Source organism: Oncorhynchus masou, chromosome 4, assembly GCF_036934945.1.
Source record: "Oncorhynchus masou masou isolate Uvic2021 chromosome 4, UVic_Omas_1.1, whole genome shotgun sequence".
Lineage (NCBI taxonomy): Eukaryota > Metazoa > Chordata > Actinopteri > Salmoniformes > Salmonidae > Oncorhynchus > Oncorhynchus masou.
In genome coordinates this window covers 14541318-14567445 of record NC_088215.1, presented here as the reverse complement: position 1 = coordinate 14567445, position 26128 = coordinate 14541318, and the positions used below count along the sequence as shown (strand labels likewise).

General features: G+C 45.3%; 1 pseudogene; it reads left to right on the top strand.

The window, feature by feature from the left end:
* The window catches only part of LOC135524228 (regulating synaptic membrane exocytosis protein 1-like), a 104550-nt pseudogene that overhangs the window by 9484 nt on the left and 68938 nt on the right, over positions 1-26128 (top strand).

The window sequence follows — 26128 nt, the reverse complement described above, 5'->3', positions numbered from 1 at the left end:
CAACCTCACAAATAGTCATGACACCAGATAGGATTCCAAACAAATGTAAATAACAATTATTGCATACCCAGCAAGCTAGCTGGCTACGTTTACTAGCCGTCAGTGAGGAGAAACAATAATACAAAAATTTACTGTTGTAAATCTCTAAAACCGAAGGTTTTACCATAAAAATATTTGCCTAAGCTTCCTCGATAGACATGGCTGAAGGTAGATACTGCCTGCCTATCGAGGCTCATTTATACGGTCTGGTCACTGTGAAAGGTTTGAGTGTTATGCCATATTTCTTTCTATTAGGCTAGATATTGTTGTAAATGTAATCTCTCTGCCTGTGCATTAGTTTGCATGTTCAACTAGCCTACCCTAATGGTGATGTTATGCTGGCATGGTTGTTCAAACTGTACAATGGAGTATAATTTGAGGTAGTTTTTTAGTCTTACAGACAATATCGTGTGGTGCCTGGGCTTCTTCCTGTTGTGGATTCTAGATACAGAAACATAATTCCTTTGCCTGCATGTTTCAATGTAGCAGATCTGTATCCTGTGTATTGTATCCCTCTTGAGGGATTAGACATTATGCTGGATTTCAAGCAGATGACTCATGAGGAGCTGAATGGCAGTTTGATCATGACAACACTCCTCCTACGGCTTTCCGTATTCCCAGAACTTACTGTATGTTTCTTTGGAATGGCAATCCCAGTGGGTGCTCTGGTCAGAGGGTGCACCGGGGAACAGTGGGTTAACTGCCTTGTTCAGGGGCAGAACAACAGATTTTTCTTACCTTGTCAGCTCAGGAATTCAATCCAGCAACCTTTCGGTTACCGGCCCAACGCTCTAACCACTAGGCTACCTGGCGCCCATAACTACCAGGACCAGTGCACACACCACTCACAGCATGAAACTACCCATTACCACCAGCACCAGCACACACACACCGTTCACAGCATGAAGCCAAACCACAAAACGTAAATAAATAATAACAATAATCCCATCTTCACCCCTGATTGGAGGACCTCTAACATTTACCCTGTACATTTATGTATCTACTTATTTCAACACTCATTAATTCCACCCTTCAGACAGACACAGATCAACCCCAATAAATCACAGATCGTTCCCTATAAATCATCATTCAACCATTTCCTCTCGCAATTCTCCCATGGTGACTCACTAGGGACATATAACATTATTGTTGAATACCCAGTTCGCTTGAGTTAGCATTAAATAGTGTACACTCCCCTTTATTTTTGAATTGGACAAATAAACAAATATTCTTTGGATATCTGAATGTCTTCTGTGAATCCATAAGGGCAGACAATTTTCAAAGATTGATAGAAAAACCCATATTTATTTAATGGTGGTTCTACATCAGGGCTCTCGTAACCTGTTCCTGGTGAGACACTGTCCTGTAGGTTTTCACTCCAACTCTAATCTAGCACACCTGATTCTAATAATTAGCTGGTTGATAAACCGAACCAGGTTCGTTACAACTGGGGTGGGAGCGTAAAACCTATAGGAGGATAGATCTCCAGGAACAGGGCTGGAGTTAAAACCTACAGGAGGGTAGATCTCCAGGAACAGGGTTGGCGTTAAAACCTACAGGAGGTTAGATCTCCAGGAACATGTTTGGAGTTAAAACCTACAGGAGGGTAGATCGCCAGGAACAGGGTTGGCGTTAAAACCTAGAGGAGGATAGATCTCCAGGAACAGGGTTGGCGTTAAAACCTACAGGAGGGTAGATCTCCAGGAACAGGGTTGGCGTTAAAACCTACAGGAGGATAGATCTCCAGGAACAGGGTTGGCGTTAAAACCTACAGGAGGGTAGATCTCCAGGAACAGGGTTGGCGTTAAAACCTACAGGAGGATAGATCTCCAGGAACAGGGTTGGAGTTACAACCTACAGGAGGATAGATCTCCAGGAACAGGGTTGGCGACCCCTGTTCTACATGGTCTTATGCTTTGCCACACTGGCTGTGTTTACACAGGCAGCCCTATTCAGACCTTATTTCCACTCATTGGCTTCGGTACACTGGAAATTGTGTTCAGCATTGGGAGGTGGGGAAGCTGAGACTCTTTGTGTTTATGGTGACGGGCCTGTTCTGTCTATGGTGAATGGCCAGCTGGATTAGACTCTGCCAAAAGTGGTTTAGGGCCTCTTAACCACTAACTGTTTGGTCCTCTTGCAGAAGATGTGCTGGTACTGCATTTTATACTCTTTGTGGATGGAACGTAGGGCAACATGCCTTTGTTGGTAAAGGTATCAACCGAATGGGACCGGCTAGGGTCTTGTTTAGGGATAATGAGGGGACACTGGGAGCTGCTTTTAAGAGGAAAGATAAGTCAACAAAGTAAATGGGCTGGGGGGTTTAAAGAAGGTGTGAAAAGTCTTAGGAAGGCAGTTCTTACGCAATATAAATGGTTGTGTATGGGAGATTGAGGAGAAATGGCACCTCAATCGCTCTCATACACAACAATACATTTACTGTCTCAGCACAACCTAAAACCCCTTCCTCATGTCAAAGTACTGTCAGTAAACCTCCCCCAGCCCATCGACTGACAGAGCATTCTTGTCAATAGTATCCATTTGCAGGGGAATTTTGTAGACATGTCTTTGTATTGTCTTTTGAGAATCAGCAGAGAAGAATGAGGTGGTTGTGTCAGTGTCCCTTGCTGGTTTCTGTCCCAAAATCTTGTTGTACTCCATAACCGTAAAGTGGGTCTGCTCCCTCATGTGTGTGTACACACAATGCCCCCGCTTTGGGGTATTTTTCAGCAGGGCACTGTAGAATGACTCCAGATAACCTGAGTTTTACAAAAAGAAAAGGTCAAAAGCGGGGTAGACTAAATTGATGACATGGTCTGGAAGGTACTACCCAATTCATGTTTATAACATGCGTACTGTAAATTTAGCTATCTTAGCCGTCAGCTTGTAAATATTTTGGCCAACTTACCTTAACCTTGTGCAGAGCTAGGGGTTGGAAGCGCATGTTGGTGGAATCAGATTCTGTACCACCTACAACAAAATACAAAATTTAACCATGCCACTCATTGTATTGATCTCTATTAGACTGGATAGCTAAGCATACCTAACATGGATTTTTCAATGTTGTCAGCTTGCTGTTAGTTAACTAGCATCACTAAATTGGCAGCAAGATTACTAGCCAGCTGAGACGGGCTGAGAACAAACTAACCACCCATAGAGGATTTATACACTTTCGTCGTTACTACCAACACACAAACAGAGAGTGAGTTAGCTAAATCGATAATTCTATTTTTAGTAACGGAGTGTTTTCCAGACAAGGGTTGAATAGATGACTACCAAATTGAAATACCAAATAAGAGTAACATTAGCTGTCTCACAGCAGCTAACGTCAGTTAAAGATAGAAACCACAAACAAACATGTTTACTTTGCTGAATGAAGCTACCAGCCTAACAGTGACTACCATGACATAAGTTAAATTGATTGACAGTGTCTATACCCAAAATATAGCTATATGATTTATCTGATTTCTATACGGGACTGTAACTTTAGCTAGCTAGCTAGCTAATTTACCCAGCTAGTCCAGATAGGCTAGCAAGATAGCTAACGTAAGGTTACCTCTAGTTGAGAATCTTCCGTTTTGTTGTGAAGGAAAAAAATCAGTGGTATCGCATCACTTCTCAGCTGTCGTCTAAATGGATTACCCATCAGTTCAGACTGAAAATCCCTCTGATAATCTTTGGTCACCACATCATTTTTGATAGCTGCATAATCAGGGTAAATCCCTGGTAGGTAGAAGGGTGAAAGGTTCCACATTTTGTTGCTCGTTTGTAATTAGCACAACCAGGCACACCACACGGGCGTGATGACAAACAATAGTGAAAAACAAACGTTTAAAAAAGATATGTCCTCGAGTTGTTCTGAGATTACTGTGTGTTTGTTGTCCCAAGTAAACAACACCGTTATTCAAGTTTGTGGGCACGCCCCCTCTACCTAGCGTGCGGTATCAGCAATTGCTATGAACGCCGGACTTTGTGGTTCACTATGAGCAGTCGAATACACAGGGAGTTGAAACTTCCCAATTCTACCAGTGAAATGAAAATGTGCGGGTTCTAGCTTGTGGTGTTCTGCATACCAATGTTGTACTGCACCGGTATTTGCCTGTTTGTGGTCGCCTGTTAGCTTGCACAATTTTTGCCATTCTCCTTCGACCTCTCATCAATGAGCTGTTTTCACCCACAGGACCACAGGACTGCCACTGACTGGATGTTTTTGTTTGTCGCACCATTCTCGGTAAAAACTAGACACAGTCGTGCGTGAAAAGCCCAGGAGGCCGGCCGTTTCTGAGATACTGCAATCGGTGCGCCTGGCTCCGACGATCACACTACGCTCAAAGTTGCTTAGGTCACTTGTTTTGCCCATTGTAACGTTCAATCGAACAGTAACTGAATGCCTTGATGCCTGTCTGCCTGCTTTATATATATAGACCACGTGACTCACTGTCTGTATGAACAAACCATTTTCGGGAAAATACCTAATAAACTGGCCACTGAGTATAACTAGATAATGATTCCTGGTCGGTGGTTGGTAATTTAGCCAAACCCCACCCCTTATCTTAATAATCTCCATCACTTCCAGTACAGTGGACCTTGTTGACATAAGCAGTGTGTGTGCTCTAGCGATAATGCAGCGATAATGGACCATTTTCAGTAGATGATCAGCATTGATATGAAGACAATTCCAAATGACCTTTACATTCCCATTTGTCATCTCAGACTCCTCTCCTCTGTCTCCAGAGTGGGAGGGAGGAGAGACAGGAAGAGAGCAAGGAGAGAGAGGAGAGGTAAGAGAGGGAGCAGAGTGTATATAGCAAGGAGAGGAAGAATAGAGGAGAGAGAGGAGAGGGAAGAGCAGAGCAGAGGGTATAGAGCAAGGAGAGGAAGAACAGAGGAGAGGGAGGAGAGAGAATAGAGTGAAGAGGGTGGAGGAGAGGGAGAGGGAGGAGAGGGAAGTGAAGTATGAGAGGTAGGACAGAGAATAGAGGGAGGAGAGGGATGGGCATGGAGCAGATGGTGAAATATGGAGAGAGCCCTCTTCATTTATTTAACACACTGACGAGAACACAACATTATGGAGAGAGGGAGGGAGAGAGACAGTGAGAGAGAGCGAATAGGATGGGTGGGAGGAGTGTGTGAGATTGAATGAAGAGGGAGAGGAGGAGTTGGAGATGGAGGGACGGGGGAGATGGAAAGATGGGGTGAAAGAGGGACACAGAGAGAGGAAGAGAGGATGTGACAGAGAAAGAGGGAGAGAGAGAAAGAGAGAAACATTACAGAGAGATGAGAGAGAAAGACAGAAACAATGAGAGTGAGAGAAAGTTAAAGACTGATTAATGTAGAAGTCAGAGGGATAGAGAGAGAAAGCGAGAGAGAGAGAGTGAGAGAGAGAGAGAGAGAGAGAGAGAGAGATAGCGAGAGAGAGAGAAAGAGGCAAAGAGAGAGAGAGAGAGAAAGAAAGAGAAAGAGAGAGAGCTGGTGAGCAGCCTGTTTAGTGCTCCCAGAACTCAACAGCATGAACGTTTAATGAGCAGGCATTCCGCTTGGGCTGTCCACAATTTGTGTGTGTGTTGGTTTCTGTGTGGGTGTGGTTGTGTGTGTCGATGTTTCCACATGTGTTCCAACAGCATTTCTTAACACGTGTTCATTCAATATGAGGGGTATTCTGACTATGCATTATGTACACTGAGTGTACAAAACATTAAGGACACCTGCTCTTTCCATGCCATAGACTTACCTGGTGAATCCAGGTGAAAGCTACGATCCTGTATTGAGGTCACCTGTTAAATCCACTTCAATCAGTGTAGAGGAAGGGGAGGAGACAGGTTAAAGAAGGATGTTTAAGCTTTGAGACAACTGAGACATGGATTGCGTGTGTGTGCCATTCAGAGGGTGAATGGGCAAGACAAGAGATTTAAGAGCCTTTGAATGGGGTATGGTAGTAGGTGCCAGGTGCACCAGTTTCAAATCAAATCAAATTTTATTTGTCACACACACATGGTTAGCAGATGTTAATGCGAGTGTAGCAAAATGCTTGTCCTTCTAGTTCCGACAATGCAGTAATAACCAACGAGTAATCTAACCTAACAATTCCACAACTACTACCTTATACACACAAGTGTAAAGGGATAAAGAATATGTACATAAAGATATATGAATGAGTGATGGTACAGAACGGCATAGGCAAGATGCTGTGGCATAGTGGCATAAAAAGTGTCATAAAAGTTTAAAGTGGCTAGTGATACATGTATTACATAAAGATGGCAAGATGCAGTATATGGAAATAGAGTACAGTATATACATATACATATGAGATGAGTAATGTAGGGTATGTAAACATTATATTAAGTGGCATTGTTTAAAGTGGCTAGTGATACATTTTTTACATCAATTTCCATTATTGAGTTGAGACAATATGTTGGCATCAGCCACTCAATGTTAGTGGTGGCTGTTTAACAGTCTGATGGCCTTGAGATAGAAGCTGTTTTTTAGTCTTTCGGTCCCTGCTTTGATGCACCTGTACTGACCTCGCCTTCTGGATGATAGCGGGATGAACAGGCAGTGGCTCGGGTGGTTGTTGTCCTTGATGATCTTTATGGCCTTCCTGTGACATCGGGTGGTGTAGGTGTCCTGGAGGGCAGGTAGTTTGCCCCCGGTGATGCGTTGTGCAGACCTCACTACCCTCTTGAGAGCCTTACGGTTGTGGGCGGAGCAGTTGCCGTACCAGGCGGTGATACAGCCCGACAGCATGCTCTCGATTGTGCCTCTGTAAATGTTTGTGAGTGCTTTTGGTGACAAGCCGAATTTCTTCAGCCTCCTGAGGTTGAAGAGGCGCTGCTGGACCTTCTTCACAACGCTGTCTGTGTGGGTGGACCAATTTAGTTTTTCCGTGATGTGTACGCCGAGGAACTTAAAACTTACTACCCTCTCCACTACTGTCCCGTCGATGTGGGGTGCTCCCTCTGCTGTTTCTGCTTCTGTTTCTCCTCTGCTGTTTCCTGAAGTCCACGATCATCTCCTTTGTTTTGTTGACGTTGAGTGTGAGGTTATTTTTCCTGACACCACACTCCGAGGGCCCTCACCTCCTCCCTGTAGGCCGTCTCGTTGTTGTTGGTAATCAAGCCTACCACTGTAGTGTCGTCTGCAAACTTGATGATTGAGTTGGAGGCGTGCATGGCTACGCAGTCGTGGGTGAACAGGGAGTGAACAGGAGAGGGCTCAGAACGCACCCTTGTGGGGCCCCAGTGTTGAGGATCAGCGGGGTGGAGATGTTGTTACCTACCCTCACCACCTGGGGGCGGCCCGTCAGGAAGTCCAGTACCCAGTTGCACAGGGCAGGGTCGAGACCCAGGGTCTCAAGCTTGATGATGAGTTTGGAGGGTACTATGGTGTTGAATGCTGAGCTGTAGTCGATGAACAGCATTCTCACATAGGTATTTCTCTTGTCCTGATGGGTTAGGGCAGTGTGCAGTGTGCTTGCGATTGCGTTGTCTGTGGACCTATTTGGGCTGTACGCAAATTGGAGTGGGTCTAGGGTGTCAGGTAGGGTGGAGGTGATATGGTCCTTGACTAGTCTCTCAAAGCACTTCATGATGACGGAGGTGAGTGCTCCGGGGCTGTAGTCATTTAGCTCAGTTACCTTAGCTTCCTTGGGAACAGGAACAATGGTGGCCCTCTTGAAGCATGTGGGAACAGCAGACTGGGGTAAGGATTGATTGAATATGTCTGTAAACACACCAGCCAGCTGGTCTGCTCATGCTCTGCGGACGCGGCTGGGGATGCCGTCTGGGCCTGCAGCCTTGTGAGGGTTAACCTGTTTAAATGTTTTACTCACGTTGCCTGCAGTGAAGGAGAGTCCGCAGGTTTTGGTAGTGGCACTGTATTGTCCTCAAAGCGAGCAAAGGAGTTATTTAGTCTGTCTGGGAGCAAGACATCCTGGTCCGCGACGGGGCTGGTTTTCTTTTTGTAATCTGTGATTGACTGTAGACCCTGCCACATACCTCTTGTGTCTGAACCGTTGAATTGCGACTCTACTTTGTCTCTATACTGATGCTTAGCTTGTTTGATTGCCTTGCGGAGGGAATAGCTACACTGTTTGTATTCGGTCATGTTTCCGGTCACCTTGTCCTGGTTAAAAGCAGTGGTTCACACTTTTAGTTTCGCACGAATGCTGCCATCAATCCACGGTTTCTGGTTGGGGAATGTTTTAAAAGTTGCTGTGGGTACAACATCACCGATGCACTTGCTAATAAACTCGCTCACCGAATCAGCATATTCGTCAATGTTGTTGTTGGACGCAATGCGAAAAATATCCCAATCCACATGATCGAAGCAGTCTTGCAGAGTGGAATCAGATTGGTCGGACAAGCGTTGAACAGACCTGAGCGCGGGAGCTTCCTGTTTTAGTTTCTGTCTATAAGCTGGAAGCAACAAAATGGAGTCGTGGTCAGTTTTTCCGAAAGGAGGGTGGGGGAGGGCCTTATATGCATCGCAGAAGTTAGAATAACAATGATCCAGGGTTTTTCCAGCCCTGGTTGCACAATCGCTATGCTGATAGAATTGAGGGAGTCTTGTTTTCAGATTAGCCTTGTTAAAATCCCCAGCTACAATGAATGCAGCCTCAGCTACAGTTTGTGTCAAGAACTGCAACACTGCTGGGCTTTTCATGCTCAACATTTTCCTGTGTGTATTAAGAATGGTCCACCACCCACAGGACATCCAGCAACTCAATATTAGGAAGGTGTTATTAATGTTTTGTACGTTCAGTGTATATACTGGGTCTATTTTTACTTGTGTGTGTGTGTTTGTACGTGTGTGTGTGTGTGTGTGTACATGTTTGTGTGTGTGTGTGTGTGTGTACATGTGTGTGTGTAATCTGTCTGTCTGGAGAGTGATGGAGGACTAGGATACATTTCATCAATACACTAATCTCAAGTCAGCGTTTACAGTTTTTCCCCCCTGTAAAGTCAGGATTTGCTCCTGTATGGTCTAGGCCTAGTCACAGAAATGAAGTGTGTAGTAGGAAGGAAAAAGGAAATGGTTTGTGGCCAAGGCAGGGTTAGAGTGAGTGAATTAGGGTCTGGGCAGTCATTATTCCAGATCTACAAAGACTAATGTTTTACATCACAGACAGAGCGGTGTGCGAGATCAGGGTAGCTGTGTGTGTGTGTGTGTGTGTATGTGCGTGCGTGCGTGCGTGCGTGTGTGAGTGAGTGAGTGAGTGAGTGAGTGAGTGAGTGAGTGAGTGAGTATGTGTGTGTGTGTGTGTGTGTGTGTGTGTGTGTGTGTGTGTGTGTGTGTGTGTGTGTGTGTGTGTGTGTGTGTGTGTGTGTGTGTGTGTGTGTGTGTGTGTGTGTGTGTGTGTGTGTGTGTGTGTGCATGCGTGTGTTAAAAGAGAGAGAACGGGATCTGGTAGGAATAACGGCAGGAAAGAGGAAGTGGATGAGAGCATTTTTATCAATTACCATAGAATGACAGAGTGTAATTCAATATAAGAATGATAAGCAGGGGCAAACTGGCCACCTGGCATTTTGGGCATATGCCTGATGGGCTGGTCCATTGTTTGCCTAGTGGGCCTGTCTAAAATGATTTTTTTAGCACAAAATTATATTTATCTGTCAAGTAATGGTGACCTCAAGTAATACAATGGGCTGGTATGGGGGCCTCAAGTAATACAATGGGCTGATTTGGGGGCCTCAAGTAATACAATAGGCTGATGTGGGGGCCTCAAGTAATACAATGGGCTGATGTGGGGGCCTCAAGTAATACAATGGGCTGGTATGGGGGCGTCAAGTAATACAATGGGCTGGTATGGGGGCCTCAAGTAATACAATGGGCTGGTATAGGGGCCTCAAGTAATACAATGGGCTGATGTGGGGGCCTCAAGTAATACAATGGGCTGATGTGGGGGCCTCAAGCAAGACAATGGGCTGGTGTGGGGGCCTCAAGTTATCAATGGGCTGGTGTGGGGGCCTCAAACAATACAATGGGAAGAGACGATTTCTGGTCCAAGCCACCCCTGATGATAAGAGAGAGGATGGGGAGAGAGAGAAAATGGAAGAAGGAGAGATAGAGGAGAGGAAAGAGAGCAATCTGATGGAGAGCTCGTGACAGACTAAGAGAGAAAAAGGAAGAGAGAGAGAGATGAGAGATGAAAACAGTGAGACACAGCCACGGAAGAGAGAGAGAGATGAAAGTAGTGAGACACTCAGCCACGGGAGAAAAATGAGAGAGGAAAGCAGTCAGACACTCAGCCACGGGAGAGAGAGAGGAAAGCAGTTAGACACTCAGACACGAGAGAAAGATGAGAGAAGAAAGCAGTGAGACACTCAGCCACGGGAGAAAAATGAGAGAGTTATAGAGATAGACATGGGTAAACAGAGAGAGAGAGACAGAGAGAGAGAGACAGAGAGAGAGAGAGAGAGAGAGAGAGAGAGAGAGAGAGAGAGAGAGAAAGAGAGCTAAAGCGATAGACACAAGGAGAGAGAGGGAATAAGAGGAGTCCATGCCAAAAAGGTACTCTGGTCTATAAATACAGAGTGAAACACTCACAACATCAATAACAGCCCTGTCAACATCCTAACGTTCTCTATCGTTAGCCCAGGGATCGCACCGGATTGGTCGGTCTCATGGGGCGAGATCTCCCTGACTTGCTGTATTGGTCTGTTTACCGGAGTGATCTGCCAGTCTGTCTCTATCCCTCTTTTTCTCTCTTCCCTCCACCCCCCTCTCGTCTCCTCCTCCTACTCTCCTGTCTTCCACTCCACTCCCCTGACTGTACCCCCATCCTTCTCTCTCCATCTCTCCATCCTTTCATCTCCCTCTTGTCCTCCTCTCCTGTCTTCCCCTCTACTCCTCAAGAGGTTATTTATAGAATGGCTCCGGATGCATCTCTCCTCCTCTCCTCTCCTCTCCTCCACTGCTCTAGGCCCACGCTGGATTCCATCTTGGGCAAGGATTCTCTCTTCTTTTTTTCATTTCATTCCTCTCTTTCTGTCTGTCTGTCCCCTGTTTTCTCAATGGGTTGATGGATTCAAGGGACACTGCACCTTTTACATCTTTACCTTCCCTTTTTCACTATCTCTTCCCTATAAGCTCCTCTGATTCTATTCCCCTCTCTCTCTCTCTCTCTCTCTCTCTCTCTCTCTCTCTCTCTCTCTGTCTCTCTCTCTCTCTCTCTCTCTCTCTCTCTCTCTCTCTCTCTGTCTCTCTCTCTCTCTCTCTGTCTCTCTCTCTGTCTCTCTCTCACGCTCTCTCTGTCTCTCTCTCTGTCTCTCTCTCTGTCTGTCTCTCTCTCACTCTCTCTCTCACTCTCTCTCTGTCTCTCTCTGTCTCTCTCTCCCTTTCTCTCTCTCTCTCTCTCTCTCTCACTCTCTCTCTCTCTCTCTCTCTCTCTCTCTCTCTCACTCTATCTCTCACTCTCTCTCTCTCTCACTCTCTCTTTCTCACACTCTCTCTCTCATTCTCTCTCTCTTTCTCTCTCTCTCTCTCTCCCTCTCTCTCTCTGCCTCTTTCTCTCTCTCAATTCAAAGGGCTTTATTGGCATGGGAAAGCATATGTTAACATTGCCAAAGCAACTGAAGTAGATAATAAATAAAAGTGAAATAAACAATACAAATGAACAGTAAATGTTACACTCGAAGAAGTTCCAAATGAGATGTGCAAATAGTTAAATTACAAAAGGGAAAATAAATAAACATAAATATGGGTTGTATTTACAATGGTGTTTGTTCTTCACTGGTTCAACAGGTCACAAATCTTGCTGCTGTGATGGCACACTGTGGTATTTCACCCAGTAGATATGGGAGTTTATCAAAATTGGGTATTTTTTCGAATTCTTGGTGGATCTGTGTAATCTGAGGGAAATACGTCTCTCTAATATGGTCATACATTTGGCAGGAGGTTAGGAAGTGCAGCTCAGTTTCCACCTCATTTTTTTGGACAGTGTGCACATAGCCTGTCTTCTCTTAAGAGCCAGTTCTACCTACAGTGGCCTTTCTCAATAGCAAGGCTACATTCACTGAGTCTGTACATAGTCAAAGCTTTCCTTAAGTTTGTGTCAGTCACAGTGGCAGAACAGGTATTCTGCAACTGTGTACTCTCTGTTTTAGGGCCAAATAGCATGTGTTTGTGAACAGAGCCCCAGGACCAGCTTGCTTAGGGGACTCTTCTCCAGGTTCATCTCTCTGTATGTGATGGCTTTGTTATGGAAGGTCTGGTAATCGCTTCATTTTAGGTGGTTGTAGAATTTCAACGGCTATTTTCTGGATTTTGATAATTAGCGGGTATCGGCCTAATTCTGCACTGCATGCATTATTCTGTGTTTTACGTTGTACACAAGGGATTTTTTTGCAGAATTCTGTATGCAGAGTTTCAATTTGGTGTTTGTCCTATTTTGTGAATTATTGGTTGGTGAGCAGACCCCAGACCTCACAACCATAAAGGACAATTGGTTCTATAACGGATTCAATTATTTCTAGCCAGCCACACCGCTCTTCCTCAAAAGCTGTATCAATTACATCATCAATTACATCAGCTTGATCTCTAATGACTGTTTCCATGGCGGGGTCAAAGGTCAGGGAGGTTAGCAGTGCATCTAGTCCATTGCCCACGACTAGAGAGAGAGAGTCTGTTTTCTCATCCTGTCAGACTGAGGAAGCCTGCTAGGTATTAGTCTGGTGAATCAGCTGGAGGGAGAGAAATAGTACCCACCCCCTTCTCCTCTTCCTCCTCCTCCACACACACACACACACACACACACACACACACACACACACACACACACACACACACACACACACACACACACACACACACACACACACACACACACACACACACACACACACACACACACACACACACACACACACACAAAATGCTTACACACACACACACACACACACAAACAAACACACACACCACCCCCTTCTTCTCTTCCTCTTCCTCTTCCTCCACACACACACACACACACACACACACACACACACACACACACACACACACACACACACACACACACACACACACACACACACACACACACACACACAAAATGATTACACACACACACACACACACACAAACAAACACACACACCACCCCCTTCTCCTCTTCCTCCACACACACACACACACACACACACACACACACACACACACACACACACACACACACACACACACACACACACACACACACACACACACACACACACACACCACCCCCTTCTTCCGGCAATGTATTCATAGCAGCGCTAATTAACAACTCACCATGGATGAATGGAGCGAAAGAGAGAGGCGGAGAGAGGCAGAGAGAGGCAGAGAGAGGCAGAGAGAGGCGGAGGGAGGCAGAGAGAGGCAGAGAGAGGCAGAGAGAGGCAGAGAGAGGCAGAGAGAGGCGGAGGGAGAGAGACTCCTTCTACATGGTGAGCTGAATATAGAAGCCCCCAGCGCAAACACAGCCGTGAGTATGTGTGCTTGTGTGTGTGCCAGGGTTATCCCACATCTGGACTGTAGGTCCTCCTCTATGACTAGTCTGCTGGAGATGAGATTCCACTTCCAAAGTCCGAGACAGAGGTCAGCCAGTTCACTAGTTAGCTGCCACTAATAATCCACTATGACAGCCTCTGTCTAATAGCAGTGTGTGTTTGTGTGTGTGTGTGTGTGTGTAGTAGCTCCCCTTGTGCCTACTCCAAGGCTGGCATAATGGGGGAAACACCATGCTTCCTGCACTCAGCATCCCTCCCTCAGCATCCCTCCCAGGAGAGACAGGCATGTGACGTGATGTGTTTGACTCCAGGATAGGAAGATAATTCCTGGGTAGGATGTACAGGCCATGAACGATCAATGCTGTAATATTTTCTCCTTTGGATGGGTGTTTGGAATGCTGTAATAATGTCATTCTAAAGGGAGGGTTCAACAAGAGCGAGTTCAAAAGGAAGGACGTTGGCTGGTTTAGTCATCAGTAGCAAACCCCAAACTATGTAGACTGAATAGTCAACTGAGAGTTTTAAAAGGTGAGCCTAGAAAAAAGAGATGGTTGGAGGTTTGAGAGAGATAAAGTGAGATAGAGCGTGAGAGAGAGAGACCTGTTGCCTCAAGAAAAGGGCAGCCAGTGAAGAACAAACACCATTGTAAATACAACCCATATTTATGTTTATTTAACTATTTACACAAGAGAAAGACAAATTGAGAGAGAGCGAGAGAGAGAGTTAGAGAGACCCATTAAGAGAGAGAGAGTCTGAAGTTTACATACACTTAAGTTGGTGATATTAAAACTCATTTTTCAACCACTCCACAAATTTCTTGTAAACAAACTATAGTTTTGGCAAGTCGGTTAGGACATCTACTTTGTGCAATAAGATATGACACAAGTCATTTTTCCAACAATTGTTTACAGAAAAAAAGTGCAAAAAGTGCAAATCAATTCCAGAACAACATCAAAGGACCTTGTGAAGATGCTCGACGAAACAGGTACAAAAGTATCTACATCCACAGTAAAACGAGTCCTATATTGACATAACCTGTAAGGCCGCTCAGCAAGGAAGAAGCCACTGCTCCAGAACTGCAATAAAAAATCCAGACTACGGTTTGCAACTGCACCTGGGGACAAAGATCATACTTTCTGGATTAATGTTCTCTGGTCTGATGAAACAAAAATAGAACTGTTTGGCCATAATGACCATCGTTATGTTTGGAGGAAAAAGGGGGAGGCTTGCAAGCCGAAGAACGCCATCCCAACCATGAAGCACAGGGTTGGCAGCATCATGTTTTGGGGGTGCTTTGCTGCAGGAGAGACTGGTACACTTCACAACGTAGATGGCATCATGAGGATGGACAATTATGTGGATGTATTGAAGCAACATCTCAAGACATCAGTCAGTAAGTTAAAGCTTGGTCGCAAATGGGTCTTCCAAATGGACAATGACCCCAAGCATACTTCCAAGGTTGTGGCAAAATGGGTGAAGTCCAAGATCATCTCCTTTGTTTTGTAGACGTTGAGTGAGAAGGTGTTTTCCAGGCACCACACTCCCAGATTCCTCACCACCTCCCTGTAGGCTGTCTCGTCATATTTGGTAATCAACCCTACTACTGTTGTGTCGTCTGGAAACTTGATGTTTGAGATGCATATGGTCATCGGTGAACAGGGAGTATAGGAGGGGGCTGAGCATGCACCCTTGTGGGGCCCCAGTGTTGAGGAATAGCGGAGTGGAGGTGATGTTTCCTACCTTCACCACCTGGGTGCGGGCCATCAGGAGGTCCAGGACCCAGTTGCACAGGGCGGGGTTCAGAACCATATGCTGCCCACCCAGAATGCTCTGGGGCAAAGGGACCCCCAGCCAACCCCAGAACCATATCAGACTACAAGGGACTGCTTCCCAATTTCACACCATTTTCCAAAATTGTGAACTTGCACACTCTCTGTAATGGATGTAAAATCATTTGATTGGTGAAAGTATTGACTGGAGGGAGTTTGACCATTGTTAAGTAAAGTCCATGTAAGAAAGTGTGCAAGTGCACACTTCTGGATAAGGGTGGATAATCAGGATGCAGCCGTTGTTTCTGAAGCACATTCCTGTCCTCTATTCCCCCCATCACGGCGAACATATTGCACGGCCCCTCTCCTGCCCTGCTCACCATATCTCCTTGTCCTCCTTTCCATTGGCCAGGCTGTGTTCACTCCACTGTGTGTTCATGGGTTAGTTTGTAGTCTGCTGCTCACCACCATGGAGAGATGTGTCATAGACACCATGCCTGGCGTTCAAAGCTGTTCACAAATACTGCTGTATGCTTCAGAAACAATTTAATTTATTTATGGTTTGTACTCAAATAGTAGTTTTCTTTAATTAGTTCAGTGCTTCAGGGGAGCATGTCATGCATATTGCTTTCCAAACAGAGTCTGGGTGGTTTGGTTTGGAATTGTCAAATCCCATTTTGATATAGCTTCAGTGTTTATTATGTAATGTTAATTTCCCCCTGACAGATAAAAGTACATCTGTTTTTCTCCTAAATTTACCCGGACGCTAACCCCTGCCTTTTAGAGAAAGATCCATCCCCTAGTCAGATAAAGCCTAGTTGTTATCTACTGTCCTCTCTAGGAACACTAACATCTGGTTCTCTGACACACCATGGCACCAGGGTGTTAACGCGGGCAGTTTTTCCATGACTACAGGCCGTGCACTCTCTGTTTCTGACAGCTGTTCCCATGGCGTCGGTTGTTGCCTCAGGCGCTGGACTTCGATTGGTCTGACAGATTCCACTCAAGGGGTCAATTCAGTGCCACCGCCGACCAATGACATCGCTCGCTTCACATTACTTCCTAGTTTGTCATATAGATAAAGAGCATCATTGACTTGAGCATCACCACCTGTAGATTTGTCTCCATGTGTTATGATGACAACAGCGGATTATATTTCATATATCACAGATGCTGAATTGATATGAGGATTTCAAAGAGTTTCGATTCCATTCATGCTTTGACGTAGGGCCTCAAGGCTATAATATGTTAAGAACAACCTTCAAACAGTCCTTCACACAGCTTTTTAAATTAAAAATAGCTTGCTACATTATGAAATGTACAACACAAACTGTTCTGAAACACATTCATGTCTAGTCTCTCATATCATTCAAACTTGATGGCCTTTGGATCCTCAACCTTGAAGAGGGACTTTGTGGTGGTCATAGCAGCCTTATGTAGCATCAACATTACCTATGAGGGTGGTCATAACAGCCTTATGTAGCATCAACATTACCTATGAGGGTGGTCATAGCAGCCTTATGTAGCATCAACATTACCTATGAGGGTGGTCATAACAGCCTTATGAGGCAGCAAAGTGACCTTGAAGGTGGTTATAACAGCCTTTGGTATATGTTCACGTCATGGCATAATCTCTGTGGTATCACCTGGCCAATCTGTGTGTGTATTGTCACCTCTCTGGCCTAGATCCAGTCTTGGGTAATGTCATTGTCACCTTGACATTCACGTCATGGCTTAATCTCGATGTGTGATGTCACCTGGCAAGCCAAGATCGTCCCAAGTCATTTCCCTGTTCCAGCTCCCCTGGACCGCAGTCTGCTATATGTCTGCTAGGCATGAGGACGGACTGTAGACCGGGAGGTGTAGCATTAACTACACTTACCTGCTACTTCTACGCTCTTTCAGTAGACTTGATGAAGTCTTTCTGGGGACCAATGAAGAGGCGTTATGTGTGATATGGAGAGAGTTGTTTTGGAGTTTTCTGAAGAGTCTTCCTGTGGATGAATACGGGATCTTTCCAGAAACATCTATGCGGTCATTCTGAAGCCATTTTGAGAAAATCTGAATTGCCATTATAGGGGTGTGAAAACTCTTATCTAAATAGTATTTCTGGCAACTTATAACTCTTCCTTTCTTGGGCTCTATGAGCAGGACATGGTGGAAGACTGTTAAATGATTTCTACGACCCAGTGTTGTCGACATCAGATTGTGTGTTCGTCCTGTTACGCATTCTGAGGTCATAGGCTATACACACAAGGAAATGGCTGTGTTCCGCATAAACAGGTGACTTGTCTTATTCAATCGTATTTTCATAAAATGACATACTATCATAAGATTGCAATATTATTGTCATATTATTGTCATATGACAGTCTCAGTTGGATAACCACTCTCAGTTGTGTAAACGTCTCAGTTAGTATTCATTTGGTTTGGGAAAAGGCCAGATTTTGTTATCTGAAAAGGGCAAGCACCGGAAATGCAGTAAATTGAGTCATGCACTAGCATATTCCCTCCAGAAATGTGTTATTGTGTTTTGGGGTATATCCTGTCTGCCCTTGTTACGCCAGATGTCAGGTAAGTCTTTAATGGCTAGACTAGAGAGACACCTTTGTCCTCTGGCTTTGCTGAAGACAGGTCAGGACCAGTTTTCAAAGTTTGACTGTCAATTAAGTTCTCCCTCTCTCTCTCTCTCTCTCTCTGTTTCTGTCTCTGTTTCTGTCTCTGTCTCTGTCTCTGTCTCTCTCTCTCTCTCTCTCTCTCTCTCTCTCTCTCTCTCTCTCTCTGTTTCTGTCTCTGTCTCTGTCTCTGTCTCTGTCTCTGTCTCTGTCTCTGTCTCTGTCTCTCTCTCTCTCCCTCTCTCTCTCTCTCTCTCTCTCTCTGTTTCTGTCTCTGTCTCTGTCTCTGTCTCTGTCTCTGTCTCTGTCTCTGTCTCTCTCTCTCTCTCTCTCTCTCTCTCTCTCTCTCTCTCTCTCTGTTTCTGTCTCTGTCTCTGTCTCTGTCTCTGTCTCTGTCTCTCTCTCTCTCTCTCTCTCTCTCTCTCTCTCTCTCTCTCTCTCTCTCTCTCTCTCTCTGTTTCTGTCTCTGTCTCTGTCTCTGTCTCTGTCTCTGTCTCTGTCTCTGTCTCTCTCTCTCTCTCTGTCTCTGTCTCTCTCTCTCTCTCTCTCACGCAAGCACACACGCAGGCACACACACAAACACACAAACACACACGACGGTAATTAAATAGACTGGCTGGGTCCTGTAAACGAGTGAAATCATATGCTAATGTCCTTTGACAATATTGTTGGGGAGGGAAAGGTGGGAAGGGTTTTCAGTTTTCACAGTTTTTTTGCAATTCACAAATGAGTTATTTTGGTTCCTGGGAAAGCAGAGGCCGAGAGAGGGGGAAGGAGTGAGGAGCCTCGACTTTGAGCTTTTTATGGTGTGATTTATTCACAGATAGATACACTCCTTTCATCTGTTGTTTTAATTGGTTCCTGACTGTTTTCCTGCAAACTGAAATAATGTAATCATCCACACTTTCAGAACATGTTATTGAAACAAGTGGTTGTTGATAGCAAGCATAGCTAAATCTAACATATTCACCATCATTATTATCTGTCCAGCTGTGAAAAACTGTGCTTAAGATCAAAATTGGTTTTGTTTTCGAATTCTTTGCGGGTCTGTGTAATCTGAGGGAAGTATGTGCCTCTAATATGGTCATACATTTGGCAGGAGGATAGGAAGTGCAGCTCATTTTCCACCTAATTTTGTTGTCAATGTGCACATAGACTGTCTTCTCTTGCGAGCCAGGTCTGCCTACGGCGGTCTTTTTCAATAGCAAGGCTATACTCACTGAGTCTGTACATAGTCAAAGCTTTCCTTAAGTTTGTGTCAGTCACAGTGGGCAGGTATTCTGCCACGGTGTACTCTCTGTTTAGGGCCAAATAGCATTCTAGTTTACTCAGTTTTTTTATAATTTTTTTCCAGTGTGTCAAGTAATTATCTTTTTGTTTTCTCATGATTTGGTTAGGTCTAATTGTGTTTCTGTCATGGGGCTCTGTGGGGTCTGTTTGTGTTTGTGAACAAAGCCCCAGGACCAGCTTGCTTAGGGGACTCTTCTCCAGGTTCATCTCTCTGTAGGTGATAGGTGATGACGTTGTTATGGAAAGTTTGGGGAATTGCTTCCTTTTAGGTGGTCTGTCTGTCTGTCTGTCTGTCTGTCTGTCTGTCTGTCTGTCTGTCTGTCTGTCTGTCTGTCTGTCTGTCTGTCTGTAAAAACACAATAGGCATATGAAAAACTTCTCTCCTCCTCTCCCTCCTCCCTCCCTCAGGACGCTGCACCAGCAGTTTGAGAGTTACAAGGAGCAGGTGCGTCGCATCGGCGTGGAGACGCGGCGCCAGCAGCAGGGCCAGCACAAGGACGACGCCCCCACCTGCGGCATCTGCCGCAAGACCAAGTTCGCCGACGGCTGCGGACACCACTGCTCCTACTGCCAGACCAGATTCTGCGCCCGCTGCGGCGGACGCGTCTCCCTCCGCTCCAACAACGTGAGAAGCCGTTAAGAATCCCTGCCTCCACCCCTTCTTCTTCCTTCCATCCCTTCCCTCAGTCTCCGTCACCCCCCCTCCCATCCCTTCCCCTTGTTCATTTGTCTTGTCAAGACGGCTGCTTTTATGTTGTCTGTGTTGGCGGCTGGGGCTCTGCCACACTTTGTCCTGTCAAAGTGTATTGGAGTTGTTGTTGGAGCTTCAATCCATCCTCAGGTGTTTCACACTTTTGCAAAAATGGCGACCCTGTAATGTAAAACCTAAGAGCACCTAGTATGTAGTCCTTTACACAGAATGGACAAGCTGCCAACCAGAAACACTATTCAGCGTTTACAGTATTGACACATAGGCTGCAGTTCTGCTCAACATTCCTGTAAATAAGACAGTCACCTTCCCCAGAGCCCAAACCCTGTGACTGATACAGTGTTGGTTCTAGTTGATTTAGTCTACCTCCCCAGAGCCCAAACCCTGTGACTGATACAGTGTTGGTTCTAGTTGATTTAGTCTACCTCCCCAGAGCCCAAACCCTGTGAATGATACAGTGTTGGTTCTAGTTGACTTAGTCTACCTCCCCAGAGCCCAAACCCTGTGAATGATACAGTGTTGGTTCTAGTTGATTTAGTCTACCTCCCCAGAGCCCAAACCCTGTGAATGATACAGTGTTGGTTCTAGTTGATTTAGTCTAGCTCCCCAGAGCCCAAACCCTGTGACTGATACAGTGTTGGTTCTAGTTGATTTAGTCTACCTCCCCAGAGCCCAAACCCTGTGAATGATACAGTGTTGGTTCTAGTTGATTTAGTCTAGCTCCCCAGAGCCCAAACCCTGTGACTGATACAGTGTTGGTTCTAGTTGATTTAGTCTAGCTCCCCAGAGCCCAAACCCTGTGAATGATACAGTGTTGGTTCTAGTTGATTTAGTCTAGCTCCCCAGAGCCCAAACCCTGTGAATGATACAGTGTTGGTTCGAGTTGATTTAGTCTACCTCCCCAGAGCCCAAACCCTGTGAATGATACAGTGTTGGTTCTAGTTGATTTAGTCTACCTCCCCAGAGCCCAAACCCTGTGACTGATACAGTGTTGGTTCTAGTTGATTTAGTCTAGCTCCCCAGAGCCCAAACCCTGTGACTGATACAGTGTTGGTTCTAGTTGATTTAGTCTACCTCCCCAGAGCCCAAACCCTGTGACTGATACAGTGTTGGTTCTAGTTGATTTAGTCTAGCTCCCCAGAGCCCAAACCCTGTGACTGATACAGTGTTGGTTCTAGTTGATTTAGTCTACCTCCCCAGAGCCCAAACCCTGTGACTGATACAGTGTTGGTTAAAGTTGATTTAGTCTACCTCCCCAGAGCCCAAACCCTGTGACTGATACAGTGTTGGTTCTAGTTGATTTAGTCTAGCTCCCCAGAGCCCAAACCCTGTGAATGATACAGTGTTGGTTCTAGTTGATTTAGTCTACCTCCCCAGAGCCCAAACCCTGTGACTGATACAGTGTTGGTTCTAGTTGATTTAGTCTACCTCCCCAGAGCCCAAACCCTGTGAATGATACAGTGTTGGTTCTAGTTGATTTAGTCTACCTCCCCAGAGCCCAAACCCTGTGAATGATACAGTGTTGGTTCTAGTTGATTTAGTCTACCTCCCCAGAGCCCAAACCCTGTGACTGATACAGTGTTGGTTCTAGTTTATTTAGTCTAGCTCCCCAGAGCCCAAACCCTGTGACTGATACAGTGTTGGTTCTAGTTGATTTAGTCTACCTCCCCAGAGCCCAAACCCTGTGACTGATACAGTGTTGGTTCTAGTTGATTTAGTCTACCTCCCCAGAGCCCAAACCCTGTGACTGATACAGTGTTGGTTCTAGTTTATTTAGTCTAGCTCCCCAGAGCCCAAACCCTGTGACTGATACAGTGTTGGTTTTAGTTTATTTAGTCTAGCTCCCCAGAGCCCAAACCCTGTGACTGATACAGTGTTGGTTCTAGTTGATTTAGTCTACCTCCCCAGAGCCCAAACCCTGTGAATGATACAGTGTTGGTTCTAGTTGATTTAGTCTACCTCCCCAGAGCCCAAACCCTGTGAATGATACAGTGTTGGTTCTAGTTGATTTAGTCTACCTCCCCAGAGCCCAAACCCTGTGAATGATACAGTGTTGGTTCTAGTTGATTTAGTCTACCTCCCCAGAGCCCAAACCCTGTGAATGATACAGTGTTGGTTCTAGTTGATTTAGTCTACCTCCCCAGAGCCCAAACCCTGTGAATGATACAGTGTTGGTTCTAGTTGATTTAGTCTACCTCCCCAGAGCCCAAACCCTGTGAATGATACAGTGTTGGTTCTAGTTGATTTAGTCTACCTCCCCAGAGCCCAAACCCTGTGAATGATACAGTGTTGGTTCTAGTTGATTTAGTCTACCTCCCCAGAGCCCAAACCCTGTGAATGATACAGTGTTGGTTCTAGTTGATTTAGTCTACCTCCCCAGAGCCCAAACCCTGTGAATGATACAGTGTTGGTTCTAGTTGATTTAGTCTACCTCCCCAGAGCCCAAACCCTGTGAATGATACAGTGTTGGTTCTAGTTGATTTAGTCTACCTCCCCAGAGCCCAAACCCTGTGAATGATACAGTGTTGGTTCTAGTTGATTTAGTCTACCTCCCCAGAGCCCAAACCCTGTGAATGATACAGTGTTGGTTCTAGTTGATTTAGTCTAGCTCCCCAGAGCCCAAACCCTGTGAATGATACAGTGTTGGTTCTAGTTGATTTAGTCTACCTCCCCAGAGCCCAAACCCTGTGAATGATACAGTGTTGGTTCTAGTTGATTTAGTCTACCTCCCCAGAGCCCAAACCCTGTGAATGATACAGTGTTGGTTCTAGTTGATTTAGTCTACCTCCCCAGAGCCCAAACCCTGTGAATGATACAGTGTTGGTTCTAGTTGATTTAGTCTACCTCCCCAGAGCCCAAACCCTGTGAATGATACAGTGTTGGTTCTAGTTGATTTAGTCTAGCTCCCCAGAGCCCAAACCCTGTGAATGATACAGTGTTGGTTCTAGTTGATTTAGTCTAGCTCCCCAGAGCCCAAACCCTGTGAATGATACAGTGTTGGTTCTAGTTGATTTAGTCTACCTCCCCAGAGCCCAAACCCTGTGAATGATACAGTGTTGGTTCTAGTTGATTTAGTCTACCTCCCCAGAGCCCAAACCCTGTGAATGATACAGTGTTGGTTCTAGTTGATTTAGTCTACCTCCCCAGAGCCCAAACCCTGTGAATGATACAGTGTTGGTTCTAGTTGATTTAGTCTAGCTCCCCAGAGGCCAAACCCTGTGAATGATACAGTGTTGGTTCTAGTTGATTTAGTCTACCTCCCCAGAGACCAAACCCTGTGAATGATACAGTGTTGGTTCTAGTTGATTTAGTCTACCTCAACAGAGCCCAAACCCAGTGAATTATACAGTGTTGGTTCTAGTTGATTTAGTCTACCTCCCCAGAGTCCAAACCCTGTGAATGATACAGTGTTGGTTCTAGTTGATTTAGTCTACCTCCCCAGAGCCCAAACCTTGTGAATGATACAGTGTTGGTTCTAGTTTATTTAGTCTACCTCCCCAGAGCCCAAACCCTGTGAATGATACAGCGTTGGTTCTAGTTTATTTAGTCTACCTCCCCAGAGCCCAAACCCTGTGAATGATACAGCGTTGGTTCTAGTTTATTTAGTCTACCTCCCCAGAGCCCAAACCCTGTGAATGATACAGTGTTGGTTCTAGTTGATTTAGTCTAGCTCCCCAGAGGCCAAACCCTGTGAATGATACAGTGTTGGTTCTAGTTGATTTAGTCTACCTCCCCAGAGACCAAACCCTGTGAATGATACAGTGTTGGTTCTAGTTGATTTAGTCTACCTCAACAGAGCCCAAACCCAGTGAATTATACAGTGTTGGTTCTAGTTGATTTAGTCTACCTCCCCAGAGTCCAAACCCTGTGAATGATACAGTGTTGGTTCTAGTTGATTTAGTCTACCTCCCCAGAGCCCAAACCTTGTGAATGATACAGTGTTGGTTCTAGTTTATTTAGTCTACCTCCCCAGAGCCCAAACCCTGTGAATGATACAGCGTTGGTTCTAGTTTATTTAGTCTACCTCCCCAGAGCCCAAACCCTGTGAATGATACAGCGTTGGTTCTAGTTTATTTAGTCTACCTCCCCAGAGCCCAAACCCTGTGAATGATACAGCGTTGGTTCTAGTTGATTTAGTCTACCTCCCCAGAGCCCAAACCCTGTGAATGATACAGTGTTGGTTCTAGTTGATTTAGTCTACCTCCCCAGAGCCCAAAACCTGTGAATGATACAGAGTTGGTTCTAGTTGATTTAGTCTAGCTCCCCAGAGCCCAAACCCTGTGAATGATACAGAGTTGGTTCTAGTTGATTTAGTCTAGCTCCCCAGAGCCCAAACCCTGTGAATGATACAGAGTTGGTTCTAGTTGATTTAGTCTAGCTCTCCCCAGAGCCCAAACCCTGTGAATGATACAGAGTTGGTTCTAGTTGATTTAGTCTAGCTCCCCAGAGCCCAAACCCTGTGAATGATACAGAGTTGGTTCTAGTTGATTTAGTCTACCTCCCCAGAGCCCAAACCCTGTGAATGATACAGTGATACAGTGTTGGTTCTAGTTTATTTATTTCCCCACCTCTTCAAGGAATACCTAGGATAGGATAAGTAATCCTTCTCACCCCCCCTTAATGATTTAGATGCACTATTGTAAAGTGGCTGTTCCACTGGATGTCAGAAGGTGAATTCACCAATTTGTAAGTCGCTCTGGATAAGAGCGTCTGCTAAATGACTTAAATGTAAATGTAAATGTTCTAGTTTATTTAGTCAACCTCCCCAGAGCCCAAACCCTGTGAATGATACAGTGTTGGTTCTAGTTGATTTAGTCTAGCTCCCCAGAGCCCAAACCCTGTGAATGATACAGAGTTGGTTCTAGTTGATTTAGTCTACCTCCCCAGAGTCCAAACACTGTGAACGATACAGTGTTGGTTCTAGTTGATTTAGTCTACCTCCCCAGAGCCCAAACCCTGTGAATGATACAGTGTTGGTTCTAGTTGATTTAGTCTACCTCCCCAGAGCCCAAACCCTGTGAATGATACAGTGTTGGTTCTAGTTGATTTAGTCTAGCTCCCCAGAGCCCAAACCCTGTGAATGATACAGTGTTGGTTCTAGTTGATTTAGTCTACCTCCCCAGAGCCCAAACCCTGTGAATGATACAGTGTTGGTTCTAGTTGATTTAGTCTACCTCCCCAGAGCCCAAACCCTGTGAATGATACAGTGTTGGTTCTAGTTGATTTAGTCTACCTCCCCAGAGCCCAAACCCTGTGAATGATACAGTGTTGGTTCTAGTTGATTTAGTCTACCTCCCCAGAGCCCAAACCCTGTGAATGATACAGTGTTGGTTCTAGTTGATTTAGTCTACCTCCCCAGAGCCCAAACCCTGTGAATGATACAGTGTTGGTTCTAGTTGATTTAGTCTAGCTCCCCAGAGCCCAAACCCTGTGAATGATACAGTGTTGGTTCTAGTTGATTTAGTCTACCTCCCCAGAGCCCAAACCCTGTGAATGATACAGTGTTGGTTCTAGTTGATTTAGTCTACCTCCCCAGAGCCCAAACCCTGTGAATGATACAGTGTTGGTTCTAGTTGATTTAGTCTACCTCCCCAGAGCCCAAACCCTGTGAATGATACAGTGTTGGTTCTAGTTGATTTAGTCTACCTCCCCAGAGGCCAAACCCTGTGAATGATACAGTGTTGGTTCTAGTTGATTTAGTCTACCTCCCCAGAGACCAAACCCTGTGAATGATACAGTGTTGGTTCTAGTTGATTTAGTCTACCTCAACAGAGCCCAAACCCAGTGAATTATACAGTGTTGGTTCTAGTTGATTTAGTCTACCTCCCCAGAGTCCAAACCCTGTGAATGATACAGTGTTGGTTCTAGTTGATTTAGTCTACCTCCCCAGAGCCCAAACCTTGTGAATGATACAGTGTTGGTTCTAGTTTATTTAGTCTACCTCCCCAGAGCCCAAACCCTGTGAATGATACAGTGTTGGTTCTAGTTGATTTAGTCTACCTCAACAGAGCCCAAACCCAGTGAATTATACAGTGTTGGTTCTAGTTGATTTAGTCTACCTCCCCAGAGTCCAAACCCTGTGAATGATACAGTGTTGGTTCTAGTTGATTTAGTCTACCTCCCCAGAGCCCAAACCTTGTGAATGATACAGTGTTGGTTCTAGTTTATTTAGTCTACCTCCCCAGAGCCCAAACCCTGTGAATGATACAGCGTTGGTTCTAGTT